This window comes from Paroedura picta, chromosome 4 (assembly GCF_049243985.1).
Source record: "Paroedura picta isolate Pp20150507F chromosome 4, Ppicta_v3.0, whole genome shotgun sequence".
In the NCBI taxonomy this organism is placed as follows: Eukaryota; Metazoa; Chordata; class Lepidosauria; order Squamata; family Gekkonidae; genus Paroedura; species Paroedura picta.
In genome coordinates this window covers 129997464-130022828 of record NC_135372.1, presented here as the reverse complement: position 1 = coordinate 130022828, position 25365 = coordinate 129997464, and the positions used below count along the sequence as shown (strand labels likewise).

General features: G+C 44.0%; 1 long non-coding RNA gene across 1 annotated transcript in view; it reads right to left on the bottom strand.

The window, feature by feature from the left end:
* LOC143836398 (uncharacterized) overlaps positions 1-25365 on the bottom strand; it is a 37641-nt gene that overhangs the window by 7667 nt on the left and 4609 nt on the right. The window contains exon 2 of the long non-coding RNA XR_013230602.1: positions 25085-25153. This is a non-coding gene — a long non-coding RNA (uncharacterized LOC143836398). The remainder of the gene's footprint in view (positions 1-25084; positions 25154-25365) is intronic.

The window sequence follows — 25365 nt, the reverse complement described above, 5'->3', positions numbered from 1 at the left end:
GACAACAAGAAAATAAAAGAGAAAGGGAACCAGAAAGTTCCCCAGAAAACAAAACTGTAAGGGTAGAAAGCCAGCTTCCAAACTTGGTGTTCAACTGACCCAAGACCCATTTCGGGGAGGGAGACACTACAGAGGCAATGCAATGGGGCACCTGGTTAATTTTAAAGTCTCCAAAGGTTTATCAATAGAACTATCAACTCCAGTAATTAGGGCTGCAGCCTTCAGGTAGTAGCTGGAGAGCACCTGGGATTGCAACTGTTCTCCGGGCAGATCAGTTCACCTGGAGAAAACAGCCACTTTGAAAGGTGGATTCTATAGCACAATACCCCCTCTAGAGTCCCTCCCCTCCCTAAACCCTCTCTTCCTCAGGCTCTACCCCCAAATCTCCAGGTATTTCCCAACAAGGAGCTGGCAGCCCTGCTAGTGATCCAAACGGCCACCCTGTGCAGCAGTTGTGACAACACTTCAATCCTAACAACTTGAATTGCAGCAAATTCATCCCCAAGGGAGAAAAAGAAATGGCAAATAGCCACAGAGGAACTGGCAGCAGACAGCAGGGCACAATCTTGATGAGTCCTTCACAAGGGGGACGCATCCGAAAAACACTATTATCTGATATCCTTAAAAAAAATAGGTTGTTCCCAAACCTTCTTGCCCTAATGCAACCTACAGCGGTATATATTCCATTCCAAAGGCACATTGCTTATACAAAGACAAGCAGCAATTAAATGCCAGTCGGGCTTGCTGTGCCTTGCATGTGTCCCTCCCCTTCCCCCTGTGCTAGGAGATCATCCCAGTCTGATCGCGCTCTTCGGTTCATTTTGGTGTCTCAATTGTCAAGGCACCTTGACAAACCAGGGTTTGTTAACTGGAATTCTAAGCTAGAGGGCAGCATGTTATAGCCAGATCTCAGAAGGGCCAGTACTTGGAAGGGGAGACCACCAAGGAAGACTCTGCAGAGGAAGGCAATGACAAAATACCTCTGCTTTTCACTTGCCTTGAAAGCCCTTTGCTGGGGTCACCATGATTCAGCTGTGACTTGCACACTCCCACGCAAATGGGATTCTAGGCCTTGGCTTCCTCCCAGTACAGAGTCTGGGCTTGTGTAAAATGAGACTCTCAAGTCATGGAGCCAGCTTCATTTGGCCATCATGGTGAACTGGAGATTCATCAGGACAGGAAGTTCTCTGCCCTCCCCCCAAAGATAGTGGAGTGAGCAATGGAGGCCAGCATGCAGCAAACACGGTTTGTGCCCAATTGGCGTTCAAGTGGCATCTGTTCCACATAATATATTTCTGGTAAGAGCTTGGAGGAAGAGCGTATCTCATGGTTTAAATGCCACTCAGCACTTAACATCCACTGTCCCGCCCGAGTGCCTCATCCTCCAACCGGCTTGCCTGTCTGACCAGCGGCCAGCCAATCACCTTCCGTCCCCCACTCCTGACCACCTCCTCCTCCCTACGCTTCCCTCTGAGGCTCGGAGGCTGCAGATCCCTGCCGAGTGAGAGCTGCCCCTGCTGGTGAGTTTCTTAACAGCTGCCTGCAGCCTTTCCAGATCCTGGGGGGAGGGGGAGGCCGTCTACCGAGTTCTTCCACTCCACACCCCCCCCAATCTAGCGCCCGTTGTATTCCTGAATGCAATGGTCATGGCCCCAAGTTATTATATAAATGCAGTGACTTCCAGATAAATAGCGCCTCTTTACAGAATACAACTGCCCCTCCTTTGAGGTTCATGTAGCATTCAGCTTGGTCTGCTTTTGCCAAATGGGAGCAGTCCACACCCACTCGGATGGGATCATTTACACATTTTGACTAAATCTTGTTTTCCTGTGAGCTCAGCCCAGTAATTTAGCACACCTATCATCACTCAGATGGCTTGACTTTCTCATTTTGTAATTAATCTCCCCTGCCCTTCCGCATACGTTCATGTAACGCGCACGATGGGACTCACACTGCACATCTCACAAAGCAGGCTCCCGGTGGCAACAGCTTGTGGCAACGATAAATTAGTTAGGAGTTTAATGTGTTACGAGAGTTCTTTGTTGATTTGGCTGCCCCAAACTAACCCAGCAAATCCATGGGAAGACGCAGGCAGTAGCTACTGTCACTTAAAGAATAAATGATTTTTTTTTAATCTGCAAAAAGTAAATGAGAGAGGAACAGGAATCCTTAGCTTTAAAACAAGACTCGAATTTGGCTTCTCTACCACTAAAAGTAATTAAATCACCACCGCTGCTATTCTTAGCTTTAATCATAATATATTGTTCAAGATGACAAGTCTGTTCTTGTCTCACGGTGTGTTCTAGCTTCTCTTTATGGCGCAGAAGGGTTGGTGGTATGTGTCTGTGGGAAAAGGAACAGTGGTTCTTCTACTAAAAATACCGGAAGCTTGAAACAGGAAGTTTTTTGAAATTCTCATCATTTATAGAGTTTCCAAAAACGCTAGAAAAGGATGTAACTCGCATCTGTTAAGCGTAGCTTTGGCCAAAGCTGAAAGGGGATTTCAGCGGGGAAGAGCTGGGATCTTTTCTTTTTTGAATGGTTGGATAGTTGGCAAACTTTAGTTGTAGGGTCCATAGAACAGATATGATAATTTCCTTTAAGCGTGGGTGATCCACAAAATGTAACCTGAGGCCCATTCCGCACACATTGGGTAATGCAGTTTCACTGTGCTTTTGTAGCTGGATTTTCCTGTGCAGAACAGGAAAATCTACTTCTAAAGTGCATTGAAAGTGCATTATCCAATATATGCAGAATGACTCTGCCATATTTCTAATTTGGGCAATCAGAAAAACAAGGTTGGATTTGCTTGTAAGTGCTATTCATTTAGTGGTCTTCTCTGCAACCACTCATTCATTCATTATTACATTTTTATACCGCCCTTCCTTGCGGCTCAGGGCGGTTCACAGGGAACATGAAATCCCAAGATAACAGATACAACATAAATTCAATAGCTGCATCAATGTCAACAGCCAGAATGATGACAACATTGAACATTCAATTATTCACTGTTTAACTATTAACATTTCAACAATAACCCCACAGATTGGTCAGATCAGAATCGCCCCACGATGTGTCTGGTGAGCATATCTGGTAGGAGGGGGTTCTGGAGGTGTTGTCAGTTCCCTGGCCTCAACCAAACGCTTGGTGGAAGAGCTCCATTTGGCAGGCCCTGCAGAACTGGGCCAGCTCCTTGATCTCATGGGTCTGTGTCTTCGCAGGCCTGCCATGAAGAAAAGCTAGCAAGCTTAAAGCAACCTTCTAGAACAGGGGTAGTCAAACTGCGGCCCTCCAGATGTCCATGGACTACAATTCCCAGAAGCCCCTGGGGCTTCTGGGAATTGTAGTCCATGGACATCTGGAAGGCCGCAGTTTGACTACCCCTGTTCTAGAAGCTTCCAAGAGTGTTTACCCCTCCTCTCACAAAGGGTGACTTTCTCACCCGATGTCACATGATGTGGGAGAGGTTAGCGCTTCCCACTGCCAAAACAAAAAAGCATAAGGAAGGCACGCTATCCATTGTCTGAGGATGGCGCCCCCTAACAAGTGTGGGTCTCATCCTCCTAATGAACAGAACAGGGAGCATTTTGCATTTCCTGCAGATGCAAACATTACTATGTGTGGCATGCCCCATGCAATGAAGATTGGGGGGGGGTATCTTTTGTGAAGAGGCCATGCTTGTGACTGGTACACGTCCTTGCTTAGCACATTTGTGAGAGTGCCGAGGTGACCAGCGATGTGCACCGCCCAAAGTGTGGTGTTATTCCTGAGTGCCCAAAGCCAAATCTCTGAAGCCTCTTGACAGTCTCCTTGACCTTGGGCCTCCTTGCTTGACTATGTAAAACATCACCGTGGTGCTGTCTGTGGTGATGAAAATGCTTGTGTCCTTGACCAGCTCTGAACATGAATAAATAAAGAGCATATTTAATGGCTCTTAATTCCAAAATGTAAACATGCAGCCTTGACTCATCCAGGAGCCCTTAATGATGTGAGGGAGGTAAATGCATCCCAGCCTGGGAGGATTGGCTCTGTGAATAGGTGCACATCGTAGACATGTGAACCCATGGGAATACTCCTAGATAGGACAGCAGGAGAAGACTCCATTAAGGCCCCCATTACCCAGCAGCAAGGGAACGTGGAGATATCTGTGTTTCCCAGTTTGCCACAGGAGCCAATGGGGCCTATCCAGCCGCAGGCCCTTTTCTACGGTGGCCCGGAAGGGGCAGAAAATGCCCCACTCGGCTCCGTGGCACTTTGTGTTGTTGCAGGGCCGAATGGGGCATTTTAAAAAAAATTGCATGAAGTGCAAATACCGGCCCCCCACCCCCCACCCCCAGTGGTGTAACTGTTCCGCCCTGGCTGCCTCCATGTGGAGGCAATAATCTGGGGCAGACCTGGTACGTTGCCCAAAAACGTCCCCCGTGTGGATGCAGGTAGCAGCAGGGCACACAGCCCCACCACAAATGCCCACCGGTGGCCTGGCGCAGCAGCCGCCGTGCAGAATGGGTCTGAGTTACCAAAGCCAATCCGCAGGCAGTTGGTTTCTAATTAACATTCGGCCTGGTAAGCTGTTTCATAGAGCTTTAGCAAGTTAACAACAAAATTTAAATGTTCATAACATAATGGAGGACAAAACCTCTTTTCCCCTGGGTTTGGTAATGTGCTGAGACTTGATTTAACCATGCTGCAGCTCTTGCAGCACTGTGTTCTGTGCAAAATTGTGTAGCATTGTGGTCTGCCCAGACCCAACTTCATGTGTTGCATCGAGGGGCAATCATGAGACTCAGCCAGTCACAGAACATGCACCTAAATGCCCTTCCGTTGTTACAGGAAACAAACCACATTATTTGACCCCTCGTAGAAACATGAGGTGAGATCTGACGAAACAGTTCGTTTTAATAGAAATGTGGCTGACGTGCCCCTATTTCACACTGGCTAAATCAAAAATCATTCTCCCAAGCACCACTGACGTCATGCATCTCAATGCGCTGGCAAGGAGTGTTGTGAACATGAAACTTCCTTCAAGCCTAGGAGGATTCCCAGAATCGCTGGAGGCAGCAAACCGAAGCTCCTATAAAAGTAATTGGCCTCTTTTCAGTTTCATGAACAGCTGATGAACTTTTGCCCTACAAAGAAGGGTCAGAAGTTGCAAGGTTGATTAGAAGCCGGCTGTCGATGGTGAGGTTGCACAAAGCTTCACAAAAAGGCTCACCTGGTTGGGTTGGCACAAAGAGAATGATCATGGTGCTAATAATGGGAGCTCCAAAGTTTGGAAAACTCCCAAGAAGCACTGGGTTAGAGCTAGGAAAACGTTATCTGAGTTCTACTCATGCTTTCTGGCCCCCTCCAGCATATTGCAGCCTCTTGCAACCCCTAAAAACCTACTATTGAAGCTTGGAGGGCACAAAATGGCATGGGATGAGTTGGGGGGGGGGGGCTGCAGCAGCAGCAGCAGCAGCAGCAGCAGCAGCAGAAGAAGAAGAAGAAGAAGAAGAAGAAGAAGAAGAAGAAGAAGAAGAAGAAGAAGAAGAAGAAGAGATAGTTCTTATATGCCGCTTTTCTCTACCTGAAGGAGTCTCAAAGCGGCTTACTTCCGCCTTCACATTCCTCTCCCCACAACAGACACCCTGTGGGGTGGGTGAGGCTGAGAGAGCCCTGATATTACAGCTCGGTCAGAACAGTTTTATCAGTTCTGTGGCGAGCCCAAGGTCACCCAGCTGGTTGCATGTGGGGGAGTGCAGAATCGAACCCAGCTCGCCAGATTAGAAGTCCGCACTCCTAACCACTACACCAAACTGGCTCCCAGCTGGAGAGGGAATCAGCAGAAATGGGAGAATCGCCCTTTATTCAAAGTAATCCTTCTCCTCCGTTTGCCCTAGGAGTCTTTTGGATCCCTGCCACTGGGTTGAATCCAACCAACTTTTCTGCTAATGACGAAGAGAGGGATGGGTCCACCGCAAAACCTATGCTAGAAATCGGGGGATCTGCATAGACAAAAGCCACTTGGGACCGAGCTTGTAGTGAGAATAGAATCTGAACAAGATTGAGTTGAAAAGCTGGCTAGAGCCAACCTGTTATCGTCCCTCTTTGAAAAGGAAGGAGGGGGGGGGTAGGGATAGGGAGTCAATTACTTATGACATCATCATGACATCATGATCAAAAGCTCAGACACCCACAGAAACAAAAGCACACCACATGCTGCCACCCCCCTTAAAGCCTGCCTATTTGTTTGCTTGTTTGTTTATATTTGCATTTATCTACCGCCACTCCTGAGCCCAGCCAGTTCGTGGCGGTTTACAATAAAAAAATAACCTTCCCATAAAAACAGCAACAATGGTCCACAATGGTAGGTAAAATGAACCTATTTCCCTCCCCGTACCCCGACCACAGCCAATACCGCCAGGCTACACTGGTCCCCAATAATTCATCATTGTCCTCGGGAGAGGTGCCCATGCCCAGTTGACCGAGGGCAATGCTTCTACAGGGAGGGAGCAGATCTGCCTGGCCTGGCCTCAACTACCGTAAATGCCTGGCGGAAGAGCTCCATCTTACAAGCCCTGTAGAACGTTGACAGCTCCGTCAGGGCCCTAAGATCTCCCAGGAGCTCATTTCACCAGGTTGCGGTCAGGACTGAAAAAGCCCTGGCCCTGGTCATAATTGCATAATTTCTCCTGTTGCTGCCTGTTTGCAAAGAAGGTAAGGAGCAAGGCAGGCTGATCTACCATGCTGGTAGGGATTCATGGTAATTGTAGACCATGGACATCTGGAGAGCCACAATTTGGCCACCCCTCTTCTAAGAGCCTCTTGTGGCGCAGAGTGGTAAGGCAGCAATCATGCAGTCTGAAAGCTCTGCCCATGAGGCTGGGAGTGCGATCCCAGCAGCCGGCTCAAGGCTGACTCAGCCTTCCATCCTTCCGAGGTCGGTAAAATGAGTACCCAGCTTGCTGGGGGGTAAACGGTAATGACTGGGGAAGGCACTGGCAAACCACCCCATATTGAGTCTGCCATGAAAACGCTAGAGAGCGTCACCCCAAGGGTCAGACATGACTCGGTGCTTGCACAGGGGATACCTTTACCTTTACCTTCTACAGTAATGCAATGGACACTGGACACAAGATGCGGATTGAAATCTTCCCTCAGTTGGTGGCCTAGGCCAGCTTTTCTCTCTCTCAGTCCCATCTACCTCAAAATGTTGTGAGAAAGAAAAATAACAAACAGCTTGCTTATATACCGTCTTGTGCTCCTATAAGAAAGAGGGAGAATAAAAATAGCGATAACAGAAATAACCAGAAATGTGGCCCTCTGAGCTTACCTGGGCTTTAGGGATTTCACCTGCTATTTACACGGCACCTAGAAACAGTATTGAAATAAATAGGCAAAGGGTTTTTTGCAATTTTATCTCAGGGATTACATTTGCGATTCTTTTAAATCGAGGGTACACTGCTTTGCCCTATTAAAATGTCTTTGAATTGCCTCTAACCATGTCCCCTCCTCTTCCATAAACACAGGAATTGAGCTAGCAGAATTTGATAGCCTGCTCTGCCTTTGTCAGCTATCATGCTAATGTCCTGTTCTGAACAGATTCTTGTGTCTTTTTTTTTGTTTACAACCTTTCAAATGGCACATTTTTGTCATTCCAAGGTCCAAAAACTTGAAGAGAGATCCTGATCATTATTTTTGGGGGATGGTGGTGTGTGTGGTGTGTGTGTGTGTGGGGGGAGGACAGTTCTTTCATCAGAGAACACCACAGAAAATGGAGTCACTTCAACAAACTAGAGGGGGAACAGCGTGAAAGCCAGTTTCAAAAGATAAAAGTGTTCTCTTGTTAACTCCAAAACTCTGAGCGGCCAAGAATGCTTGAATCCCCTTGAGGATTATGTGGGAGGTACTCTGCCACTCCAGAACTGCTTAATACCGCTGACTGGCAAAAAACGTATGACTTTCAACTACTCTCCAGAACCATAAAGTGGCTTAAAATACAGCAATATAATGTCATGGTGGAGTTTCAGACAGGTAGCCGTCTTAGTCCAGCAGTATATTCAAAGGCTAATGTTTGCGGCAGCTTTTGTGAGTCACTGCTGACTTTTTCAGTACCTCTTGGTCTTCTCTACTATAAAGGTTTAGGTTTCTCATATTTGGGGGAGAAAAAAAAACACTTTTAGGAGAAAGTTATCTTTTCACAATCAAGAGTGGCTGCCCTTTTTGCACTATAACAGGCCTCGCGATGAAAGACTACAGAAATGCTTCTGAAAGCTCTCAATTCAAACCGACGGTCTCAGTGGTTCAAAGTACGAGGATCACTCACAGCCCAAATTGTTATTGTTATTTCCCACCTCTCCCAACAGGCTCGAGGCGGGTCACAACAACTAACCCCATTAAAATTCCCATTAAAACATCAATCTATTGATGATTACTCTGCTAACCGGCTGTTTCCTTTCTCTCTCTCTCTCTCTCCATTTTCTTGTAAACTTAAGAAAGACAGTAGTAAATTAGGTTAGGATTAACAAGCAATGGGAACTGACTATATATTTTTTGAGATAATATCAGAATATACTATCTATGGTATACACGTATAGACGATGTATAGACTGTGTACTAATAACTATTCATCAGCTGGTCGTTTTTCTTTTTCTCTCTTTTACCTTTCTGTAAATGCTTTACATAATAACAAACAATAAAATTACTGAAATTCAAAAAAAAAACCCCAAAAACATCAATCTACTAACATGATTGGCTAAAAATCCCATCCCTCCCCCAATTATCAAAGAGGTGAAGAGGAGATAGGGGAGAGAAGTGCAATCTGATTGCACTTCTCTCACCACACTATCTTGGTAATGCATTCAGCCTAAATTCAAGGAGAATGACTTCCCAGTAAATGTATTTAATACTGAGGTGGCAAAGAGTTTTAATCGTGACAAGGCAATTGATTGGGCTGCGAGCCTCGGCCCACTGTCAAATCAACGCAAAGGGTATTATTGTTAATTTCACTGTATATATTTTTCCTCCCTTCTCTTTCGTTTTCTCTCTCTCATAAACACTTTATCCCCCCCCCCAAAAAAATCTTTTGCTCTTTCAATTTGTATTGCTCAGAGAAAGGTGTGTCAGTGGAGACTTCTGCCCCCACATTTAAGCTATATAGGTTCGGATGGGTAGCTGTGTAGGTTCGGAAGCAGCGGAACAAAATTTTGAGTCTAGCTGATTATTTTCTATATCTTTGACACAAGAGTGTAGCAATTCCTACAAACACATTCGCTAAGGTGACCAGATTTTAACATTGGTAAGGCGGGACACCATTGACCGGGGGGCGGGGGGGGGGGGTTCTTGATTAAAAATTTGTTCTATTTGGAGCAACAAAAATTTTCATAGAACGCATAGAACGCAAAAATAGTATTGCAATATATATATATTTAAATTTCAACATAAGTACAATTTGCCAGGTACCCCCAGGTTTCCCTCCAAAAGTGGGACAATCTGGTCACCTTAACATACACCTAAGTAAATGTGTTAGTCAAGGCGTAGAGCAGCCTTTCTCAACTTTGTTACCATTGAGATACCCCTGAAACATTCTTCAGCTTTCGAGAAACCCTAGAAGTGGCACAATCATGCAGAATATGGTGCGATAAATGTTTAACAAATTTTTAAAAATATATTTTAAAAATTAATTAACTCCTACCCATTCAGGAAACCCTTCCAGGGCCATCAGAAACCCCCATGGTTTCACAAAACCCTGGTTGAGAAAACCTGGTGTAGTGGTTAAGAAGGCTTCTAATCTGACAAGCCGGGTTTGATTTCCCGCTCTTCCATATGAAGCCAGCTGGGTGACCCTGGGCTACTCACAGCCCTGTTAGAAGCTGCTCTCACAGAGCAGTCTGTCTCAGAGCTCTCTCAGCCTCACCTACCTCACAGGGCGTTTGCTGTGGGGAGAGGAAAGGGAAGGTGATTGTAAGCCACTTTGAGACTCCTTCGGGTAGAGAAAAGCGGCATATAAGAACCAACTCTTCTTCTCCTTCAGTAATATCAGGGCTCTCTCAGGCTGCCTATTGTGGGGAGAAGAAGGGAAGACAACTGTAAACCGCTTTGAAAATCCTTTGGGCAGTGAAAAGCAGGATATAAAACCCAACTCTTCTTCCTTTTCTTTAACTTGGTGTTTTACAAGCTCCGTTATTTTACCTGGAACAACCTAGCACGCTACCCTTCTGGATCTGGTTGATACTGATATTTTTTTCTCAGACGTCTGACTCCTGGTAAAGGAGCCTGAGAACAGCTAAAGAGAGTTTTTAAAAATGACAACAAAATTTTGCCAAACAATTATTTAAGTTTCAATTCATTTCCCTAAAGAGGAATTGTTCTTTGCATCCTCTTGTGAAGATTTTTTTTAATTACAGTAAAACAAGAATAGTTGTTTACCTTCTGCTTTGTATGCCTCATTCATTAACTGGGCAGATAAATAATTCCTTAATTTCGAATCTGTATTTTAGGTATTGAATCTGCCCTTACTCTATTATCTTTAAAGGGTGTGCATCTGGACTCTTATCCTAACAATTTGATTCTTCCGACAACTAGTATGGTCTAAAATGTAGAATATTAATCCTACCAGTATATGATTGGGAAAGAAAAGACTGAATCACGAAGGAGACGTATGTGATTTATATCTCTAACGCAATCTCTTCACCTTAGCTTCCCTTCAGTGTAAGGGGCTAAGCAGCGAGTTGACTCACAACCTGTTTTTAACTTCTGTATAAACCAAACAATCTATGGAATTCAGAACAAAAGAATCCATGTTCAAAAATTAGATCAGTTGCGGTATTTTTCTGCAGAGTATGCTCTTCCAGCACTAGTTCTGGGTAAACACAAACACTTTCCCTGTCTCATTACAGCACAAATGGGAGAAGAAGAAACCATCCTATCCCTCATTCTGATGTCTAGAACCCAGGAACATCTGGAAATTTTCTCTGCATCCCTAAACAAAAACCCTGTTTTGATTCCTTGAATGCAGTGGTTCTCAACCTTCCTAATGCCAGATTCAAGTGGGCGGCCATGTTGGCCTGAAGCAGCACAACAAAACAAACTCAGAGTCCAATGGCAACTTTAAGACCAACAAAGATTTATTCAAGGCATGAGCTTTCGAGTGCAAGCACTCTTCCTCAGACTTCCTAATGCCGCGACCCTTTAATACAGCCCATGTTGTGGTGACCCCCAACCATAAAATTATGCCAATGTTCTTTCACAGAAATCAAACCGAAACTGACCAATGGAGTGAAGATCCCTTGTTCATGATTGTATATAAATTGTTTTTTTTCCTGGGATTTCTCAGTTCAGTTCTGACTCTTGTCCCACCAAGCTGCACTGCCACCTGGAGCGCCTGGCGGAAGACTGCACTGGAGGCGCTTCTGGAGCAACTGGCGACCGAGCACGGGCGCCTGCAGGAGGAGCGGCAACAGTGGCATCACCCCCCTCCCTCTCCAAGCCCTGCCATGACTCCTGTGAAAGGGTCATTCGACCCCCCAAAGGGTCCTGATCCCCAGGCTGAGAACCACTGCTCCAATGCGAGCATATCGGGGTGTCTGCATATTCTAGTTATATGAAATAGACAGCAAATTATCTGCTGAAAAAGAAATCTGAATTCCAAATGCACTCCTGTACATTATTTTAATATATAGTAGCATGCAACCAAGGATAAGAAAACTTGTTCATCTGCCAGATTTTGTGTTACCTAAATAGAAGACGTACACTGTTTAAACAAACAACAAAAAGCAAACAAGTCTTACTGAACACAATGGGATTTCTCCCTGAATAGGTATGTTTAGGATCTGATTGCCAAATAGCTTTTTAAAGCATGTGAACAGCTTAATATATATGGAGGGGTGGGCATAATTTGGCTCTCCGGATCTCCGTGGACTACAATTATCATAAGCCCCTGCCTGGCACCAAGAGCCACATTTTGGCCACTCCAATATTGTGTGACAGAGGCAACATCAACAGCCATATCTACAGCATCTGTTATCCCCACTGCCCCCCCCCCGCCGATTCCACTCAGTTGTCTTCTTTGCGCCCTGAATAATCTGTCAGTGTTTAGATTCAGTCAGCAGGAGCCTTCCAACAAAAATGGGCTATCACTGCAACAGCATATCCTAGCCTTCTTCCAGCATAGAGGAATTTCCATGTAAACCACCCCGAGCCACAGGGGAGAACAGCAAATGAATGAATGAATGAATGAATGAATGAATGAATGAATGAATGAATGAATGAATGAATGAACGAATGAACGAATGAACGAATGAATGAATGAATATTGGGGGTGATTCTATCCCTGCTCAATGGATATAACTCAGAGATAGACACCTTTATTATTGTTGTTGTTATGATTACTAGGATTTATTGGTTGCCCCTCCCTGGGAACAGGCTTGGGGCAGTCTGAGCACAAGTAGATGGAAAACTTCAGAGCATACAACAGGCCTAGCAAACAGCTCAATAACGGCATGAACTATCCTCTAATAAACTATGCCATTTGGACGGTTCTGTGAGGGACACAGTTCTGTTTGTCCAATTATAGGCAGCATCGAAGATGCATCTGATATGGAAATTCTGCTTGTAATCACAAATCTGGCTGTACATGTGGCACAATACGTCCTTACCTAAAGAGATGCAAATAGAGGATAAAACGGCTGATTTTTTCAGTCCCAGGGGAAATGTATCCTCAACAATATTAAAAAGTCCATGATCTTTAATGAAAATGTTTCTTATCTGGTAGGATCAAAGACATCCGCTTGCACAAGTATTTTCAGATTGCACAATCCCCCACCGGTAGTATTTTAGAAACCGTCATTCTCGACATGAGATTATCTCGCTACTTTGTCTTTTCAGACAACATCACACATGAACAAAAGTATTCAGTATTATATTTATTGCATATAGCCAGAAGCCTTTACAAAACGAGATGTAATCAATTTATCAGCATAATATATAAAACCAGAGGAATGAAACAGAATGTGCCGGAGTAAGATATATAAGACCAACATTACACATTAAAAGTACTTTAGCTTGGATCTTCCCAGCAGCCAGAGCAAAAAGAGCAATCCTATGTGAGTCGTAGTAGTAATAATTCAAAGCCGGTTTATTGAGGCTTGGATGCTCCACCAAGTTTGAAGTTTTTTTTCCACTCAGGAAAAAAAAAAACAGTTTTGAAAAGCCTTTTATTTTACAGCCAAAGCACTGGTAAGAAAATTCCTTTGGCGAAACCACACTGATTACCAGCTTCGCAGCTGACTCTGCCGTGATAAGCCAACAAGGAAACAGAACTTGAATTATTCAAATCGGCTAAAAGAAGAAATCACGTGACTGTCATTAAATATAGAGTAAAACATTTACTATAACTTGGTTGCCAGCATTTGAAATCAACCTGCTTCTGGTGTACGTAGGCCGTTGAAAACACACACAAACACACACACAAAAGCAATGCGGCCACCATGGGTGAAAAATACAAAAGACAGAATGTGGTTCAATTCCCCCCTTCCTCCAACAATTCTTATCTGTATTATAAGGGGGAAAGGTCAACATGAGAGAGAGTATGGTACAGCGGTCAGTATTGGTCTTAGGCCAAGGAAACTGGGAGTTGTATCTCTAATCAGATTACTGGCCAATATTGGTCTGATCAGCCTCACCTTTACATACCTCAAGGTTTGTTGTGAAGATAAAATAATGGGAATCGGCATATTAGAGAAGGAATTGAATAACATTGCTTTAAATAAATAGCTTTAAATTGTAAAGAGTTCCTATTGTGAACATGGATCATACACCTTTGTGGGTAGGGAAGGTGGAGATGGGCAGCCCTCTCATATTTACTGATCACCAGAAAGGTACCGTGTTTTGAAAAGAGATGAATCACGGGATTAACTGATGGCTGAAATATGCAGTGACTTTAAACACTCACTTCAGAGTTCTTGTCTGCATTTTTTAAAGTGCTATCATGTGAGTGTATTAGTCAAATCAGCTACCGCATCAGGACTACCAAACTGCCTGCATAACAAGAACTTCCTGTAAACATACTACTGGGTGCAATTTAACATAAAGTGAGAGAGAGAGAGAGAGAAGGAGAGAGGAAGAGAGGAAGGAGAAACTAGAAGAGTCAGCTAAAGAATTTCCTTGTTGTCCGTTGAATGCCTAAGTGATCTAAAAAGAGAACAGAAATGCCCCCCATTTCCCAAGAACTTTAGTGAAGGAAGATTTTTTTTCCCACTAGATTTTGTTTAAAAACTATAAACTACTTCATCCAAATACAATCTCTGTTTCATTTTCTGAACATAATCACATACCTTTTGCAATTAACATGCGTGTTTAAAAAGCAGGGCGACAGATAAATGGTTTGTTTTGATAGCAGATGTCTTAACAGATTTAAGTGGGCAGCTGGGCTGGTCTGAAGACAGAAAAAAAGAAGAAGAAGAGTTGGTTCTTATATGGCGCTTTTCCCTACCCGAAGGAGGCTCAAAGCGGCTTACGATCGCCTTCCCTTTCCTCTCCTCACAACAGACACCCTGTGGGGTGGGTGAGGCTGAGAGAGAGCCCTGATATCACTGCTTGGTCAGAACAGTTTTATCAGTGCTGTGGGGAGCGCCCAAGGTCACCCAGCTGGCTGCATGTGGGGGAGCGCAGAATCGAACCTGGCATGCCAGATTAGAAGTCCGCACTCCTAACCACTACACCAAACTGGCTCTCCACTGGACTCAGATGTCTTAACAGCATATTTTCTTGGGCTGAGGTTTTCCATCAAAAGAGATGCATCTTGACAATAACAGATTTTCCCTCTAAAATCAAGATAGCACATGAACACATCACGATTTGATAATTCTATACCTGCACACAGCTCACACTTGACTTATTTTCTTGGAACGAAGACCAATAGAAGTGTTCCAAAGAACTGGGGTTCCAAGGAACTGTGCGGGCCTGCATCCTACACACAAGATTACATTATACTTTAGAAATGGATTTCACTCCACGGTTCATTCAATTAGATTTATTGTATGTATACATATTCTCCATTTGATTCTTTTTTTTTTGGCAAACTATACATCATCTGTTGGAGGGGTAGAAGGTGGAAGTATACTGTCCAAAGGAGACAAACGAAGCCATCTTCTGGATTTATTTGGATTAAGGAGAATGCCATAGTACAAACTGAGGGCAATAATGTGAGAGTAGTTTCCTTCCTGTAGAAACCTGCCACAAACATTAAGGAGATCAGCTTGGTGTAGTGGTTAGGAGTGCAGACCTCTAATCTGGCATGCCAGGTTCGATTCTGCACTCCCCCACATGCAGCCAGCTGGGAGACCTTGGGCTTGCCACAGCACTGATAAAACTGTTTTGACCGAGCAGTGATATCGGGGCTCTCTTAGCCTCACCCACCTCACAGGGTGTCTGTTGTGGGGAGAGGAAAGGGAAGGCGATTCTAAGCTGCTTTGAGTCTCCTTTGGGTAGAGAAAAGCTGCATATAAGAACCAACTCTCCTTCTTCTTCATCATCCTCATACATGGAGCCCTTGTTGGGATTTAAATCAGCAAGTAATTTGGTGAAGTCAGCTTCGAAGGGCTGTTGTTAAGTTGTTTAAGCAGCTGAGCCGTATCTGTGTGCTCACTAGTGCATCGAGTGGTCACAGGTGAGGTTGCAGTGGAAAAATCCCAAGCACATGCTCTGGGAATTCCCTTTGTTTAAGCTGGGCTCCTGCCCACTTCCTCTTTCTTCAGGAATAAAAAGATCAGAGTGTGTGTGTGTGCTCTGAAGCAAGGAGCAGAGTCTTCCGTTAAGGCTCTCTGCTGATGTGAGAGATGTACCCTGGCTGCAGCCTAGCATAGAGGCTTGAAATGTGCTTTTGTAACTACTAGAATCAAAGAGTTGGAAGGGACCTCCAGGGTCATCTAGTCCAACCCCCTGCACAATGCAGGAACTCACAACTACCTGCCCACCCACAGTGACCCCAGTTTCATGCCCAAGTGATCCCTCCACCCAAACTCTTTCTGTGACTGATCTTTAGAGTAAAGATTATCTCTCTTTTAAATCTCAAAGCACTGTGAGTCTGGGTCTGTGGTGGCATACTTTCAAAATGCTCTGTTGCTCTGCACCTCCAATTTTCTAGAGGGACCCTGGTGTAAACTGCACGGAGCTTCTATTCCAATCCCAGACCGATTCAGTCCCTGCCCTCTACACAGAATGAGATTTCAGTTTGGATTCGGGGCGATTTAAAATTTCCTTCTGCAGCAAGAAGGATTGATCCGGAGTGACCCCACCTTTATTGTGCGATATCTTAGAGTGCTTTTAATCCTGAATATATTATCAAATCGCATTGTTTTGAATCAGGGCTCTCCTCCATGGTAGAGGACCCATGATTGGCCACAGGTGGTCATGTGATGAATTTCCCTTAAAGGAGAAGCCCTAATTTCTCTCAACTTCTGTCAGTCCTGGATTTTTCTCCCTTCTCTGACTTTTTCGATCTTCTCTCCCCCCCCCCTCCAAGAAAAGAAAAACGCTCCCTGCTTGGCTCCTCTCTCCTCACCCTTCAAAAAAACAAAGAAATTGTCTCTATTTGCCTCCCCCCCCTCTTCTGAGCCTCCCTAACCACGTGCAGAAGACTTTCCTGTTTCAATGGGGGGGGGGGGAGAGGAAGACCCGAGTTCAAAGCGATCTGAATTCAACAGGATTGACAATGGAATAAAGAAAGTGAGTGCAGTCTCTGCCCTAGTCTAGTCCTTAAGCCCCAACAACCTTGTTGCCAAATGAAACCATATATGGCATAACCAAAATATTAAACAGCCATTAAGTTCCATAGCTGCCACACTGGGTTACCTGAACTCAAGGTTTTCCCTTGAAGAACAAAGTTTGAGTCCAGTGGCATCTTTAAGACCAACAAAGGTTTTCCTTTATCTTCTTAGTGAACTGCAATACTATGTAAATGAATGTCAGATTACCGTATTCCTGACACAGGCTATCTAAGAATGGTTGGTGTTCAGGATCCAGGGCAAAATACTACACAACCAAAAAGCTGAGTCATCAGGCTAGAATCATAAGATAATAGATTTGGAAGGGACCTCATTGGTCATCTAGTCCAACCCCCTGCACTATGCAGGACACTCGCAACCCTTTCGCTCATCCACTGTAACCTGCCACCCCCTTCAGCCTTCACAGAATCAGCCTCTCCGTCAGATGGCTATCCAGCCTGTGTTTAAAAATCTCCAAACAAGGAGCACCCACCACCTCCTGAGGAACCCTGTTCCTCTGAGAAACCACTCTGTCAGGAACTTCTTCTGGATGTTTAGACGGAATTTCTTTTGAATTAATTTCATCCCATTGGTTCTGGTACGTCCTTCAGGGGCACGTACAACATGTCTCTTAAATCCTGCCCAGCTACCAGTTCCACCACTGTGCAGTTTTTGTCTATGTCAGCCTTTTTCAACTTTTTTATCATTGAGAAACCCCAGAAACATTCTCCAGGCTTCAAGAAACCCCAGAAGGGGTCAAATCATGAAGAATACGGTTGGGAAGCATAGCTGTGTACATGCCCACCTGCCCCAATCTCCTACAGGCTCATCATTGGCCAAGCTGACATCACCATATATGGTCAAATCAACTGATAAATGTTTAACAAAAAAAGACATATTAAATTTAACTCTCACCCATTTGGGAAATCCTTCCAGGATCGTCAAGAAACCCCAGGCAGGGGTTCATGAAACTATGGATGAGAAAGCCTGGTTGATGTGGACCCCACAAACTGTTCTTGTGTTCCAAAGGGACTGTTCCTTTCATTGGCACTAGAAGGTAAGATCTAAAACATTTTGTTATCATTGATCTTACAAAAGTTTTTGTTGGGGAGGGGGCATTCTTAAAAAAAAAACAAGGATGAATGACAGAGAAGCAGTGGCATGCAAGAAACTTTGGGGCACATGTTTTATGGTTGGAGTAAATTTGCTCCCATTTTTAAAATCTAAAAATTTGTATTCTGCCACCTCATTCTGGAATAAATCCCTGTGATTTTGAAGCTTCCAGAACCACATATACTCTGGATGGTTTTGCGGGTTTGGAAGTGACGTTTTGCACCTATAAACTGAAAAACTGGTCATTTTTTAAATGCATTTTATAAAGTAAAAAAACGACCCGGTATAAGAGCTGGAACAAAGAATTTTTATCACAATTTGACAACATATTCTCTAACTCAGTGGTCCCCAACCTTTCTGAGGCTGGGGACCGGCAGGGCATCAGGCCGCGCCCGTGCATCGGGCCGCGCATGCGCGATGTGTGGCCCGGCCCTGATTCCCTCTCCCCACCCTCCCGCAGTAAGAAGCTTCCCGGGCCGCAAGCTTGCGGCCTGGGAAGTTTTTTACTGCGGGAGGGCGGGGAGAGGGAGCCGCGGCCCGGCACCATGGCCTTCGCGGCCCGGTGCCGGGCCGCGGCCCGCAGGTTGGGGACCACTGCTCTAACTGACATGAGGATCAAAACGTCCTTTCCATTTTTGTTTTACATCTTGTATAGGTATAAGAATCCCATTTCTTTTTTTAAAAATTTGTTATTCTGTAATTTTTTAGTTGCAAACAACCTAAAGCGAAATGTTATTGTCACTTGTCTATTTTCATAATTTACAAATATCTCCCATTTTAAAAAAAATCATGTAACATCAACATCTATAACCTGGAAGCTCATTCCTTGAATAAAACTTTGTTGGTCTTTAGGGGCTCAAAATTTGTCCTGCTGCTTCAGACCAACATGGCTACCTGCTCGAATCTATCAACATGCACAAACATTCATTTGATTTTACAGTATACACTTTTGTGGGGAGGGGTATGGAATGTCTTCTAGCAGGGCCATTTTTTCAGCACGGTAAAGCATGCAGTTGATAATGGACAATGCACTCCTCAATCCATGGACTTCAACAGAGGGATGTGACTGCTCAAGTTGGCCCTGTGCCATATAATTAATTGTTTTTCAGAGATGCGCTAAATTATGAACTGTAACTCACAGTTCTTGGGCGACACTATTTTAAAATTATCATTAAGCAAGACAGACAAAAGGCGATTCTGCTAGCGTTTAAGTAAACTTTATTCTCCTGTTTAAAAATCGTATAAGAAAAGGATGCCTAATTTTATTAAAATACAGCTAAAAAGGAAACAGGAGCCTAATCTGCCAACTGAAAGCATAACACTACGAACATCATCCTGTTACCATTAAACCAGGACACGTCTTAATTTTAAATAAGATAAATACCCAGTTGCTGCCTCGAACCATGAAGAATGGCAGGATACAAATGTTTTAATAAACAAATAACACCTTCAAAAAGTGGAAGGCATTCGTTGACCAAGGGAAATTATTCCATTTTTTACATGATGATTCCCATTAATCAAAATGACCAGAAATGCAACACTCTGTAAATATCCATCATCAATAAAGCCAGTCAGCAAAAGTTAATGGGATTACTTGTTATCTCCTAGAGAGTAATGTTTGGAAGTACCATTTTATTCAGCGGGGCTTTATCCCAGGAAAGTGCTTTTAAGAGTGCAGCCACAATATGATATTCAAGAAGCCCCAAACCTCCAAATATCCTTCATTTAAACAGCAATGAGTTGAGCAGGACTGTTTGTCCTGGAAAAGCCATAGATAAGCATTTTATTGCAAGCTGTGATCTGAAGCTATGGCTCCTGAGCTACAGGAATACAGAAGGAGGGGCAGTTGATCCCTGCCCATTTCCATTAAACAATTTACAACACAGACCAAAAGACAGTATTTTGGAAGACTAATTTGTTGCCATCTAGTCCAACCCCCTGCTCAACGCAGGATCAGCAGGATCCCCGGTTATGCCCGATGTCGCACCACCCAGGGTCCAGACTGGCCCGGGGCCGCAGAAGGCCCGCATTATGGAAACACGGCAACTTACGCAGCTTCCTGATACCGTGGGCTCCTGCAGGCCAGTGTTGGGCATAATTGCCAACCCCAGGCCTTTCGGCCTGTCCGGCCCCGACCTATGGTGTCCCTGTAGGGACACTGCATGCCCCTGTGGGCTCTGTAGAGCCACGGAGCCGATAGGGGTATCCCCCTGCCCCCACCAATGTGTGTGAAGTGGGGCCGGCCCCCCATTCCCACTGGCCCCTCCCCACCCACCCCCAGTCACTATTCCTTACCCCGCTGGCCCCGGCGCAAAGAGCGTGTGAGCACACTACGCCAGGGCAGCCCCACACGCCCCATGCTTGTGCATTCACAGGGAATGGCGGGGCATCCTGCCATGCCACTATGGCATGGCGGCAGTGCGGAGTAGCTTCCACCATGTATAAAGGGTCTTTGTGGCACCCCTTCTGCAAAAGGGCGTTTATTTCAGAGATTTATTTATTTATTTATATTTTTATACCGCCCTTCCCTACAGCTCTGGGTGGTTTACATAAAACATATGGAACATTAAAAAAAATATCTGACCCTCCCCACATGTTCTGCACTTTCTTTGAAAAGCGTTGCGCGGCTGTGGCATCCTGTACTTCATGAGCAATGGAAACACCTTTTTTTTTTTTTTTGCTCATGTGCAGTGTGATAACATCACAGCCTCATAAAAAAGTCTGGATGTATTGTGGGGAACTGCACTGCTGCCGCCATTTCTAAGGTCTCCTCCACCTTAGTCTCCAAATCCTCATGGCAATAGTATTCCATTCACGATCGTAGAACTGGACACACCAATTCACAACAATGTCATTCAAAAATTATGAAGCATGCTAGATGTGCCCTCATGTGTTTTGTCATCAAAAGAACCTCCTTTGTTTGGTGCACGTGCAGTACTGTTAATACATCATAGTATTGGGGGGGGGGGGAAGGCTGGATGCTGCCATTTCAAAGGTCCCCCACCCCTCCTTAGTAGGCATCTAAGAAAATGGCTGGCGATCAACAAATTGGATACACCAATTCAGAACAGTGTTATTCAATTATTATTGGGGGCCCCAATCGGAAATGCCCCTATCAGAAATGCCCGAGGAAGAAATTTCTGGAGAGACGTAGCTGACTTATGACCGTACAGCTGCTATTAGACATTTTAAATGATCATAACAATTCTTTAAAAGTTAATTGATAAAGTACTAACCAGATACATGATGTATTTTACTTCTGATGGACACAGCCCTGAGCCAAATTTGGGAAGGCTGTATATAAATCTTAATATTATTGTTAGTGTTGTTGTTGATATTATTAATACTAATACTACTACTACTAATAAAGCAGTTCGCTAAGTTTACAGAACCTCCTTTTTTGCATTTGTAGTAATAGTAGAAGAAGAAGAGTTGGTTCTTATATGCCGCTTTTCTCTACCCGAAGGAGTCTCAAAGCAGCTTACAGTCGCCTTCACCTTCCTCTCCCCACAACAGACACCCTGTGAGGGAGGTGAGGCTGAGAGCCTTGATAATACTGCTTGGTCTGAACAGCTTTATCAGTGCTGTGGGAAGCCCAAGGTCACCCAACTGGCTGCATGTGGGGGAGTGCGGAATCAAACCTTTTTGTCCTTTTTCCTTCATTTTCAGTTGTTCAACATAAAAATGTAAATTAGCTCAAAATGTCACCAGCTGAGAAGAATTACTTCCAGGATATGTAGGCCAAAGTTTGAGTCCAGTGGCACCTTTAAGACCAACAAAGTTTAATTCAAGGTGTAAGCTTTTGTGTGCATGCACCCTTTGTTCTGCTGCCTCATACCAAGATGGCTACCTACCTGAATCTATCTTTCCAGGATAAGTGTGCAGATGTACTGTTTGGTCCTTGGCCAGCACTTGTGATGCCTCAAATAGTCAGTTTTTTTGTATGAAGCAAGTAGTTCCAAACAAGCCTTTACAAGCCTTTTGTATGAAGCAAGTAATTCCAAACAAGCCTTTATCATGACATGCAGTTGTAAGAGAGGATACCTAGGACAGAACTGTACATATGGTCAGAACATTGAAATTAGGTTAATTTAGAATTAATGGATTATTGTTGATGTTATTTCTATGTTATATGAATGAATGAATGAATGAATGAATGAATGAATGAATGAATGAATGAATGAATGAATGAATGAATGAATATATGGGATTGGATCCAATGGCAAATTTCCATCTATCAAAGAGGTGTTTGGTCATTGCTGAATCCCTCTTTCTTAGGCCAATTTATTCCTCATTGGGAGAGGGGAGGTGCAGCAAGATGAGGCAGGTGAGAAACTGCTATTCTGCTGATCCATCCCACGGTTGCCACTATCTGCCCTGTCCCAGCTATGACCTGCATTAACCAATATCTAATTCATTCTTTCAAGTGGGTAGCCGTGTTGGTCTAAGGCAGCAGAACAAATTCTGACATTGTATCTGAAGAAGTGTGCATGCGTGCATATGAAAGCTCATACCTTCAATAAAACTTTGTTGGTCTTAGAAGTGCTATTGGACTCAAAATCTGTTCTGCTAATTCATTCAATTTAAGACAGAGCCCCTTTTTGAAATTGCTGCATAGAGCCAACCTCCTGGATGCCTTACTATCTGTGGAACAAAGCTTCCATTTATTTTAAACACACATGGAAAATAAGCTTGTTTCCTACAGATATAACCAAAATTCTTGGATACTTCATCCTACGTCACGAATGTCAACACCGGCTCATTCCGCACACTTTGGATAATGCTCTTTCAATTCACTTTAGAAGTAGGCTTTCCTGTTTCACACTGGAAAATCCAGCTGCAAAAACTCACTGAAATTGCATTAGCCAACATGTTCAGACCAAAAGACATGAGGAATATCTTTCCCACTTCACTATGATACATTGAACAATCACATTTCAAGCTTCTTAAGTAATAGTCTCAGATTTATATTGATATTCAGATGTGTTTTTTTTTCTACTTTATTTCTTCAGGTAGGAATGCTAAAATCATGACCCACCACCTCTTTTTCTAAATGAAAGTTAAGAATCCAAGAGCAGAAGGGGGGTTATATACAAATCAGATTCCTAGTTAAATCATGAAGGTTTGTCAAGACAGATGTACTTTTTTGTTGACTACCATGGAATGATCTTCCAAGAACTGGTACACTATGTTTTATTTCAGCAGCAGTGAAGAAACATCCTATCTGCATGCAATTTCTAAGAGCAATGTTAATTTGCAATAGACTACTCACGTGGGCAAATTTGCCCATGTTTGTTGAGTTTTGAGCCCTTGTGATAATACGCAAGCATAAACAAAGTTTCTATGGCGCAGTAGACTCAAGCCACAACACTGACAAAGAATAACTTTGTAGTCTCAATGCTGTCTTCTTAACTCATGTTTGCCTTCACTTTTTAGTTCCGAAAGAAAGCAAAAAGAATCTCTCCCCCCCCCCCCACAGACACACACTTGGTGCAGAGCTGATGCAATGATAAATTCTGTTTGCAGGAACAGAGTTGAACTACTGTGAAAATACCGTATAGATAATACAAGAGTGATTGTTGTGCAAGTCTCAAAAGATATAAAATGGTTTTCTTTTTAATAGTTTGCAGAGGCTTCATTTCTTCTGGCTTGAAAGAAACTGCTTGTGTCTCTTCCATAGCAAAGTCCCTACTATGTGTCCACATCAGCCTTTCCTACTCTGGGGATTGCTCAAAGAATCCTCTCACACCCAGCAGCCATCCTAGCCAGAAAGCAGCACCTTTAGAAGAAGAAGAAGAGTTGGTTCTTATATGCCGCTTTTCCCTACCCGAAGGAGGCTCAAAGCAGCTTACAGTTGCCTTCCGATTCCTCTCCCCACAACAGACACCCTGTGGGGTGGGTGAGGCTGAGAGAGCGCTGATATCACTGCTCGGTCAGAACAGTTTTATCTGTGCTGTGGCTAGTCCAAGGTCACCCAGCTGGCTGCATGTGGGGGAGCGCAGAATCAAACCTGGCATGCCAGATTAGAAGTCCGCACTCCTAACCACTACATCAAACTGGCTCTACACCAAACTTACCTACCGTTCTGCCTTTTCACACTTCTTAAAGGCTCAAGATTTTGTCACATGCTCAACATTTATACTCTGCCTTATGATCAAAGAGAGGGCAAGGGTCCTTACTGGGGCCCAACAAAGAGCCCTTATTCATCCTGCAACCCCCCAGCTGCACTGGCTCCAGATTGTACCTGTACACATTGGAGACCAACGTACTGGTACTTACCTTTAAAGCCCTAAATGGTATGGGACCATCGTATCTGCAGGACTGCCTCTTCCAGATAGGGCAGTGTATAAATCCCATGAAAGAAAGAAAGAAAGAAAGAAAGAAAGAAAGAAAGAAAGAAAGAAAGAAAGAAAGAAAGAAAGAAAGAAAGAAAGAAAGAAAGAAAGAAAGCTATCTTTCAACAAATTATCCCATCTCCCATTCATTCTCTTATTTGTGACTTGGTGGACTCATTGGGAACTACTCTAGTTAATACTGCATTGAACATTCCTGGATTCTCATATATTTGCACACAAAAGTGCAAAGGTCATAGTTCTTCATACAGAAGCCCATAAATCTGTTTCAGAGCACAATTCAAAATGCTAGTTCTTACATTTAAAGCTCTAAATGGCTTGAGGCCAGGTTATTGGAAGGACCACCTCCTTCCATATCGCCCAGCCTGCCTTCTGTGCCCCTGCCATTAGAGCAGAGAGTCAGGGCTTTTTCTGTAGTGGCACCTCACTTGCTGAGGCTTACCTGGTAACTACAGTGTTTTTTTTTTTAGATGCCAAGCCAAACTGCTTATGCCAGGCTTTTAATTAAGGAGTTGATTTAAAAAACCCACCTCTTTTAGCCCCCGAACTGTTCTTAAACTGTTCTTAAACTGTTTTTATTATGCTTTTATATGCTGGGCTGGGGCTATTTTAATGCTGTATTTTAATGAACATCTTTTTAATATTTTGTTTTTTTTAGTATTTTTTGGTGGAAGCCACTTTGGGCAGGTTCCTGGAAAGGCTGTGTGAAAATGGTCCATCTAAATAAATCTCATACACGAACAAGAATTCTCACAAGGCTGGGGATATTGCAAAGAAAAAGAAACCTTAGTGGAAATGCACAGATGAAAGGGCGGGTTACGCAGACAGCTGGCTCCTACTCCCAGTGACTTATGTGCGAGAAATAAACAGACTTACCACACCCATGGTGAATCCAAGTGTATCATTTTACTTTTTTTCTGTGCAGATGAACGGCTGCCATTTAGTCTGTAAGGGGGGAAATTAACTGTTACATTTCAGCTTGAAACATGCCCATCTGCTTTCACAGGCCAGGTCGTACTAACAGAGACCGGAGTGAAGACAATATGTCCATGTGCAGAGCGCACAACATCATGGCCCCTGCCCAAATCTCTGCTACATGAAGATCCTCCTGTTGTCATAATGACAGGCCTGTCACTGGTTTAGCCACACTTAGCATT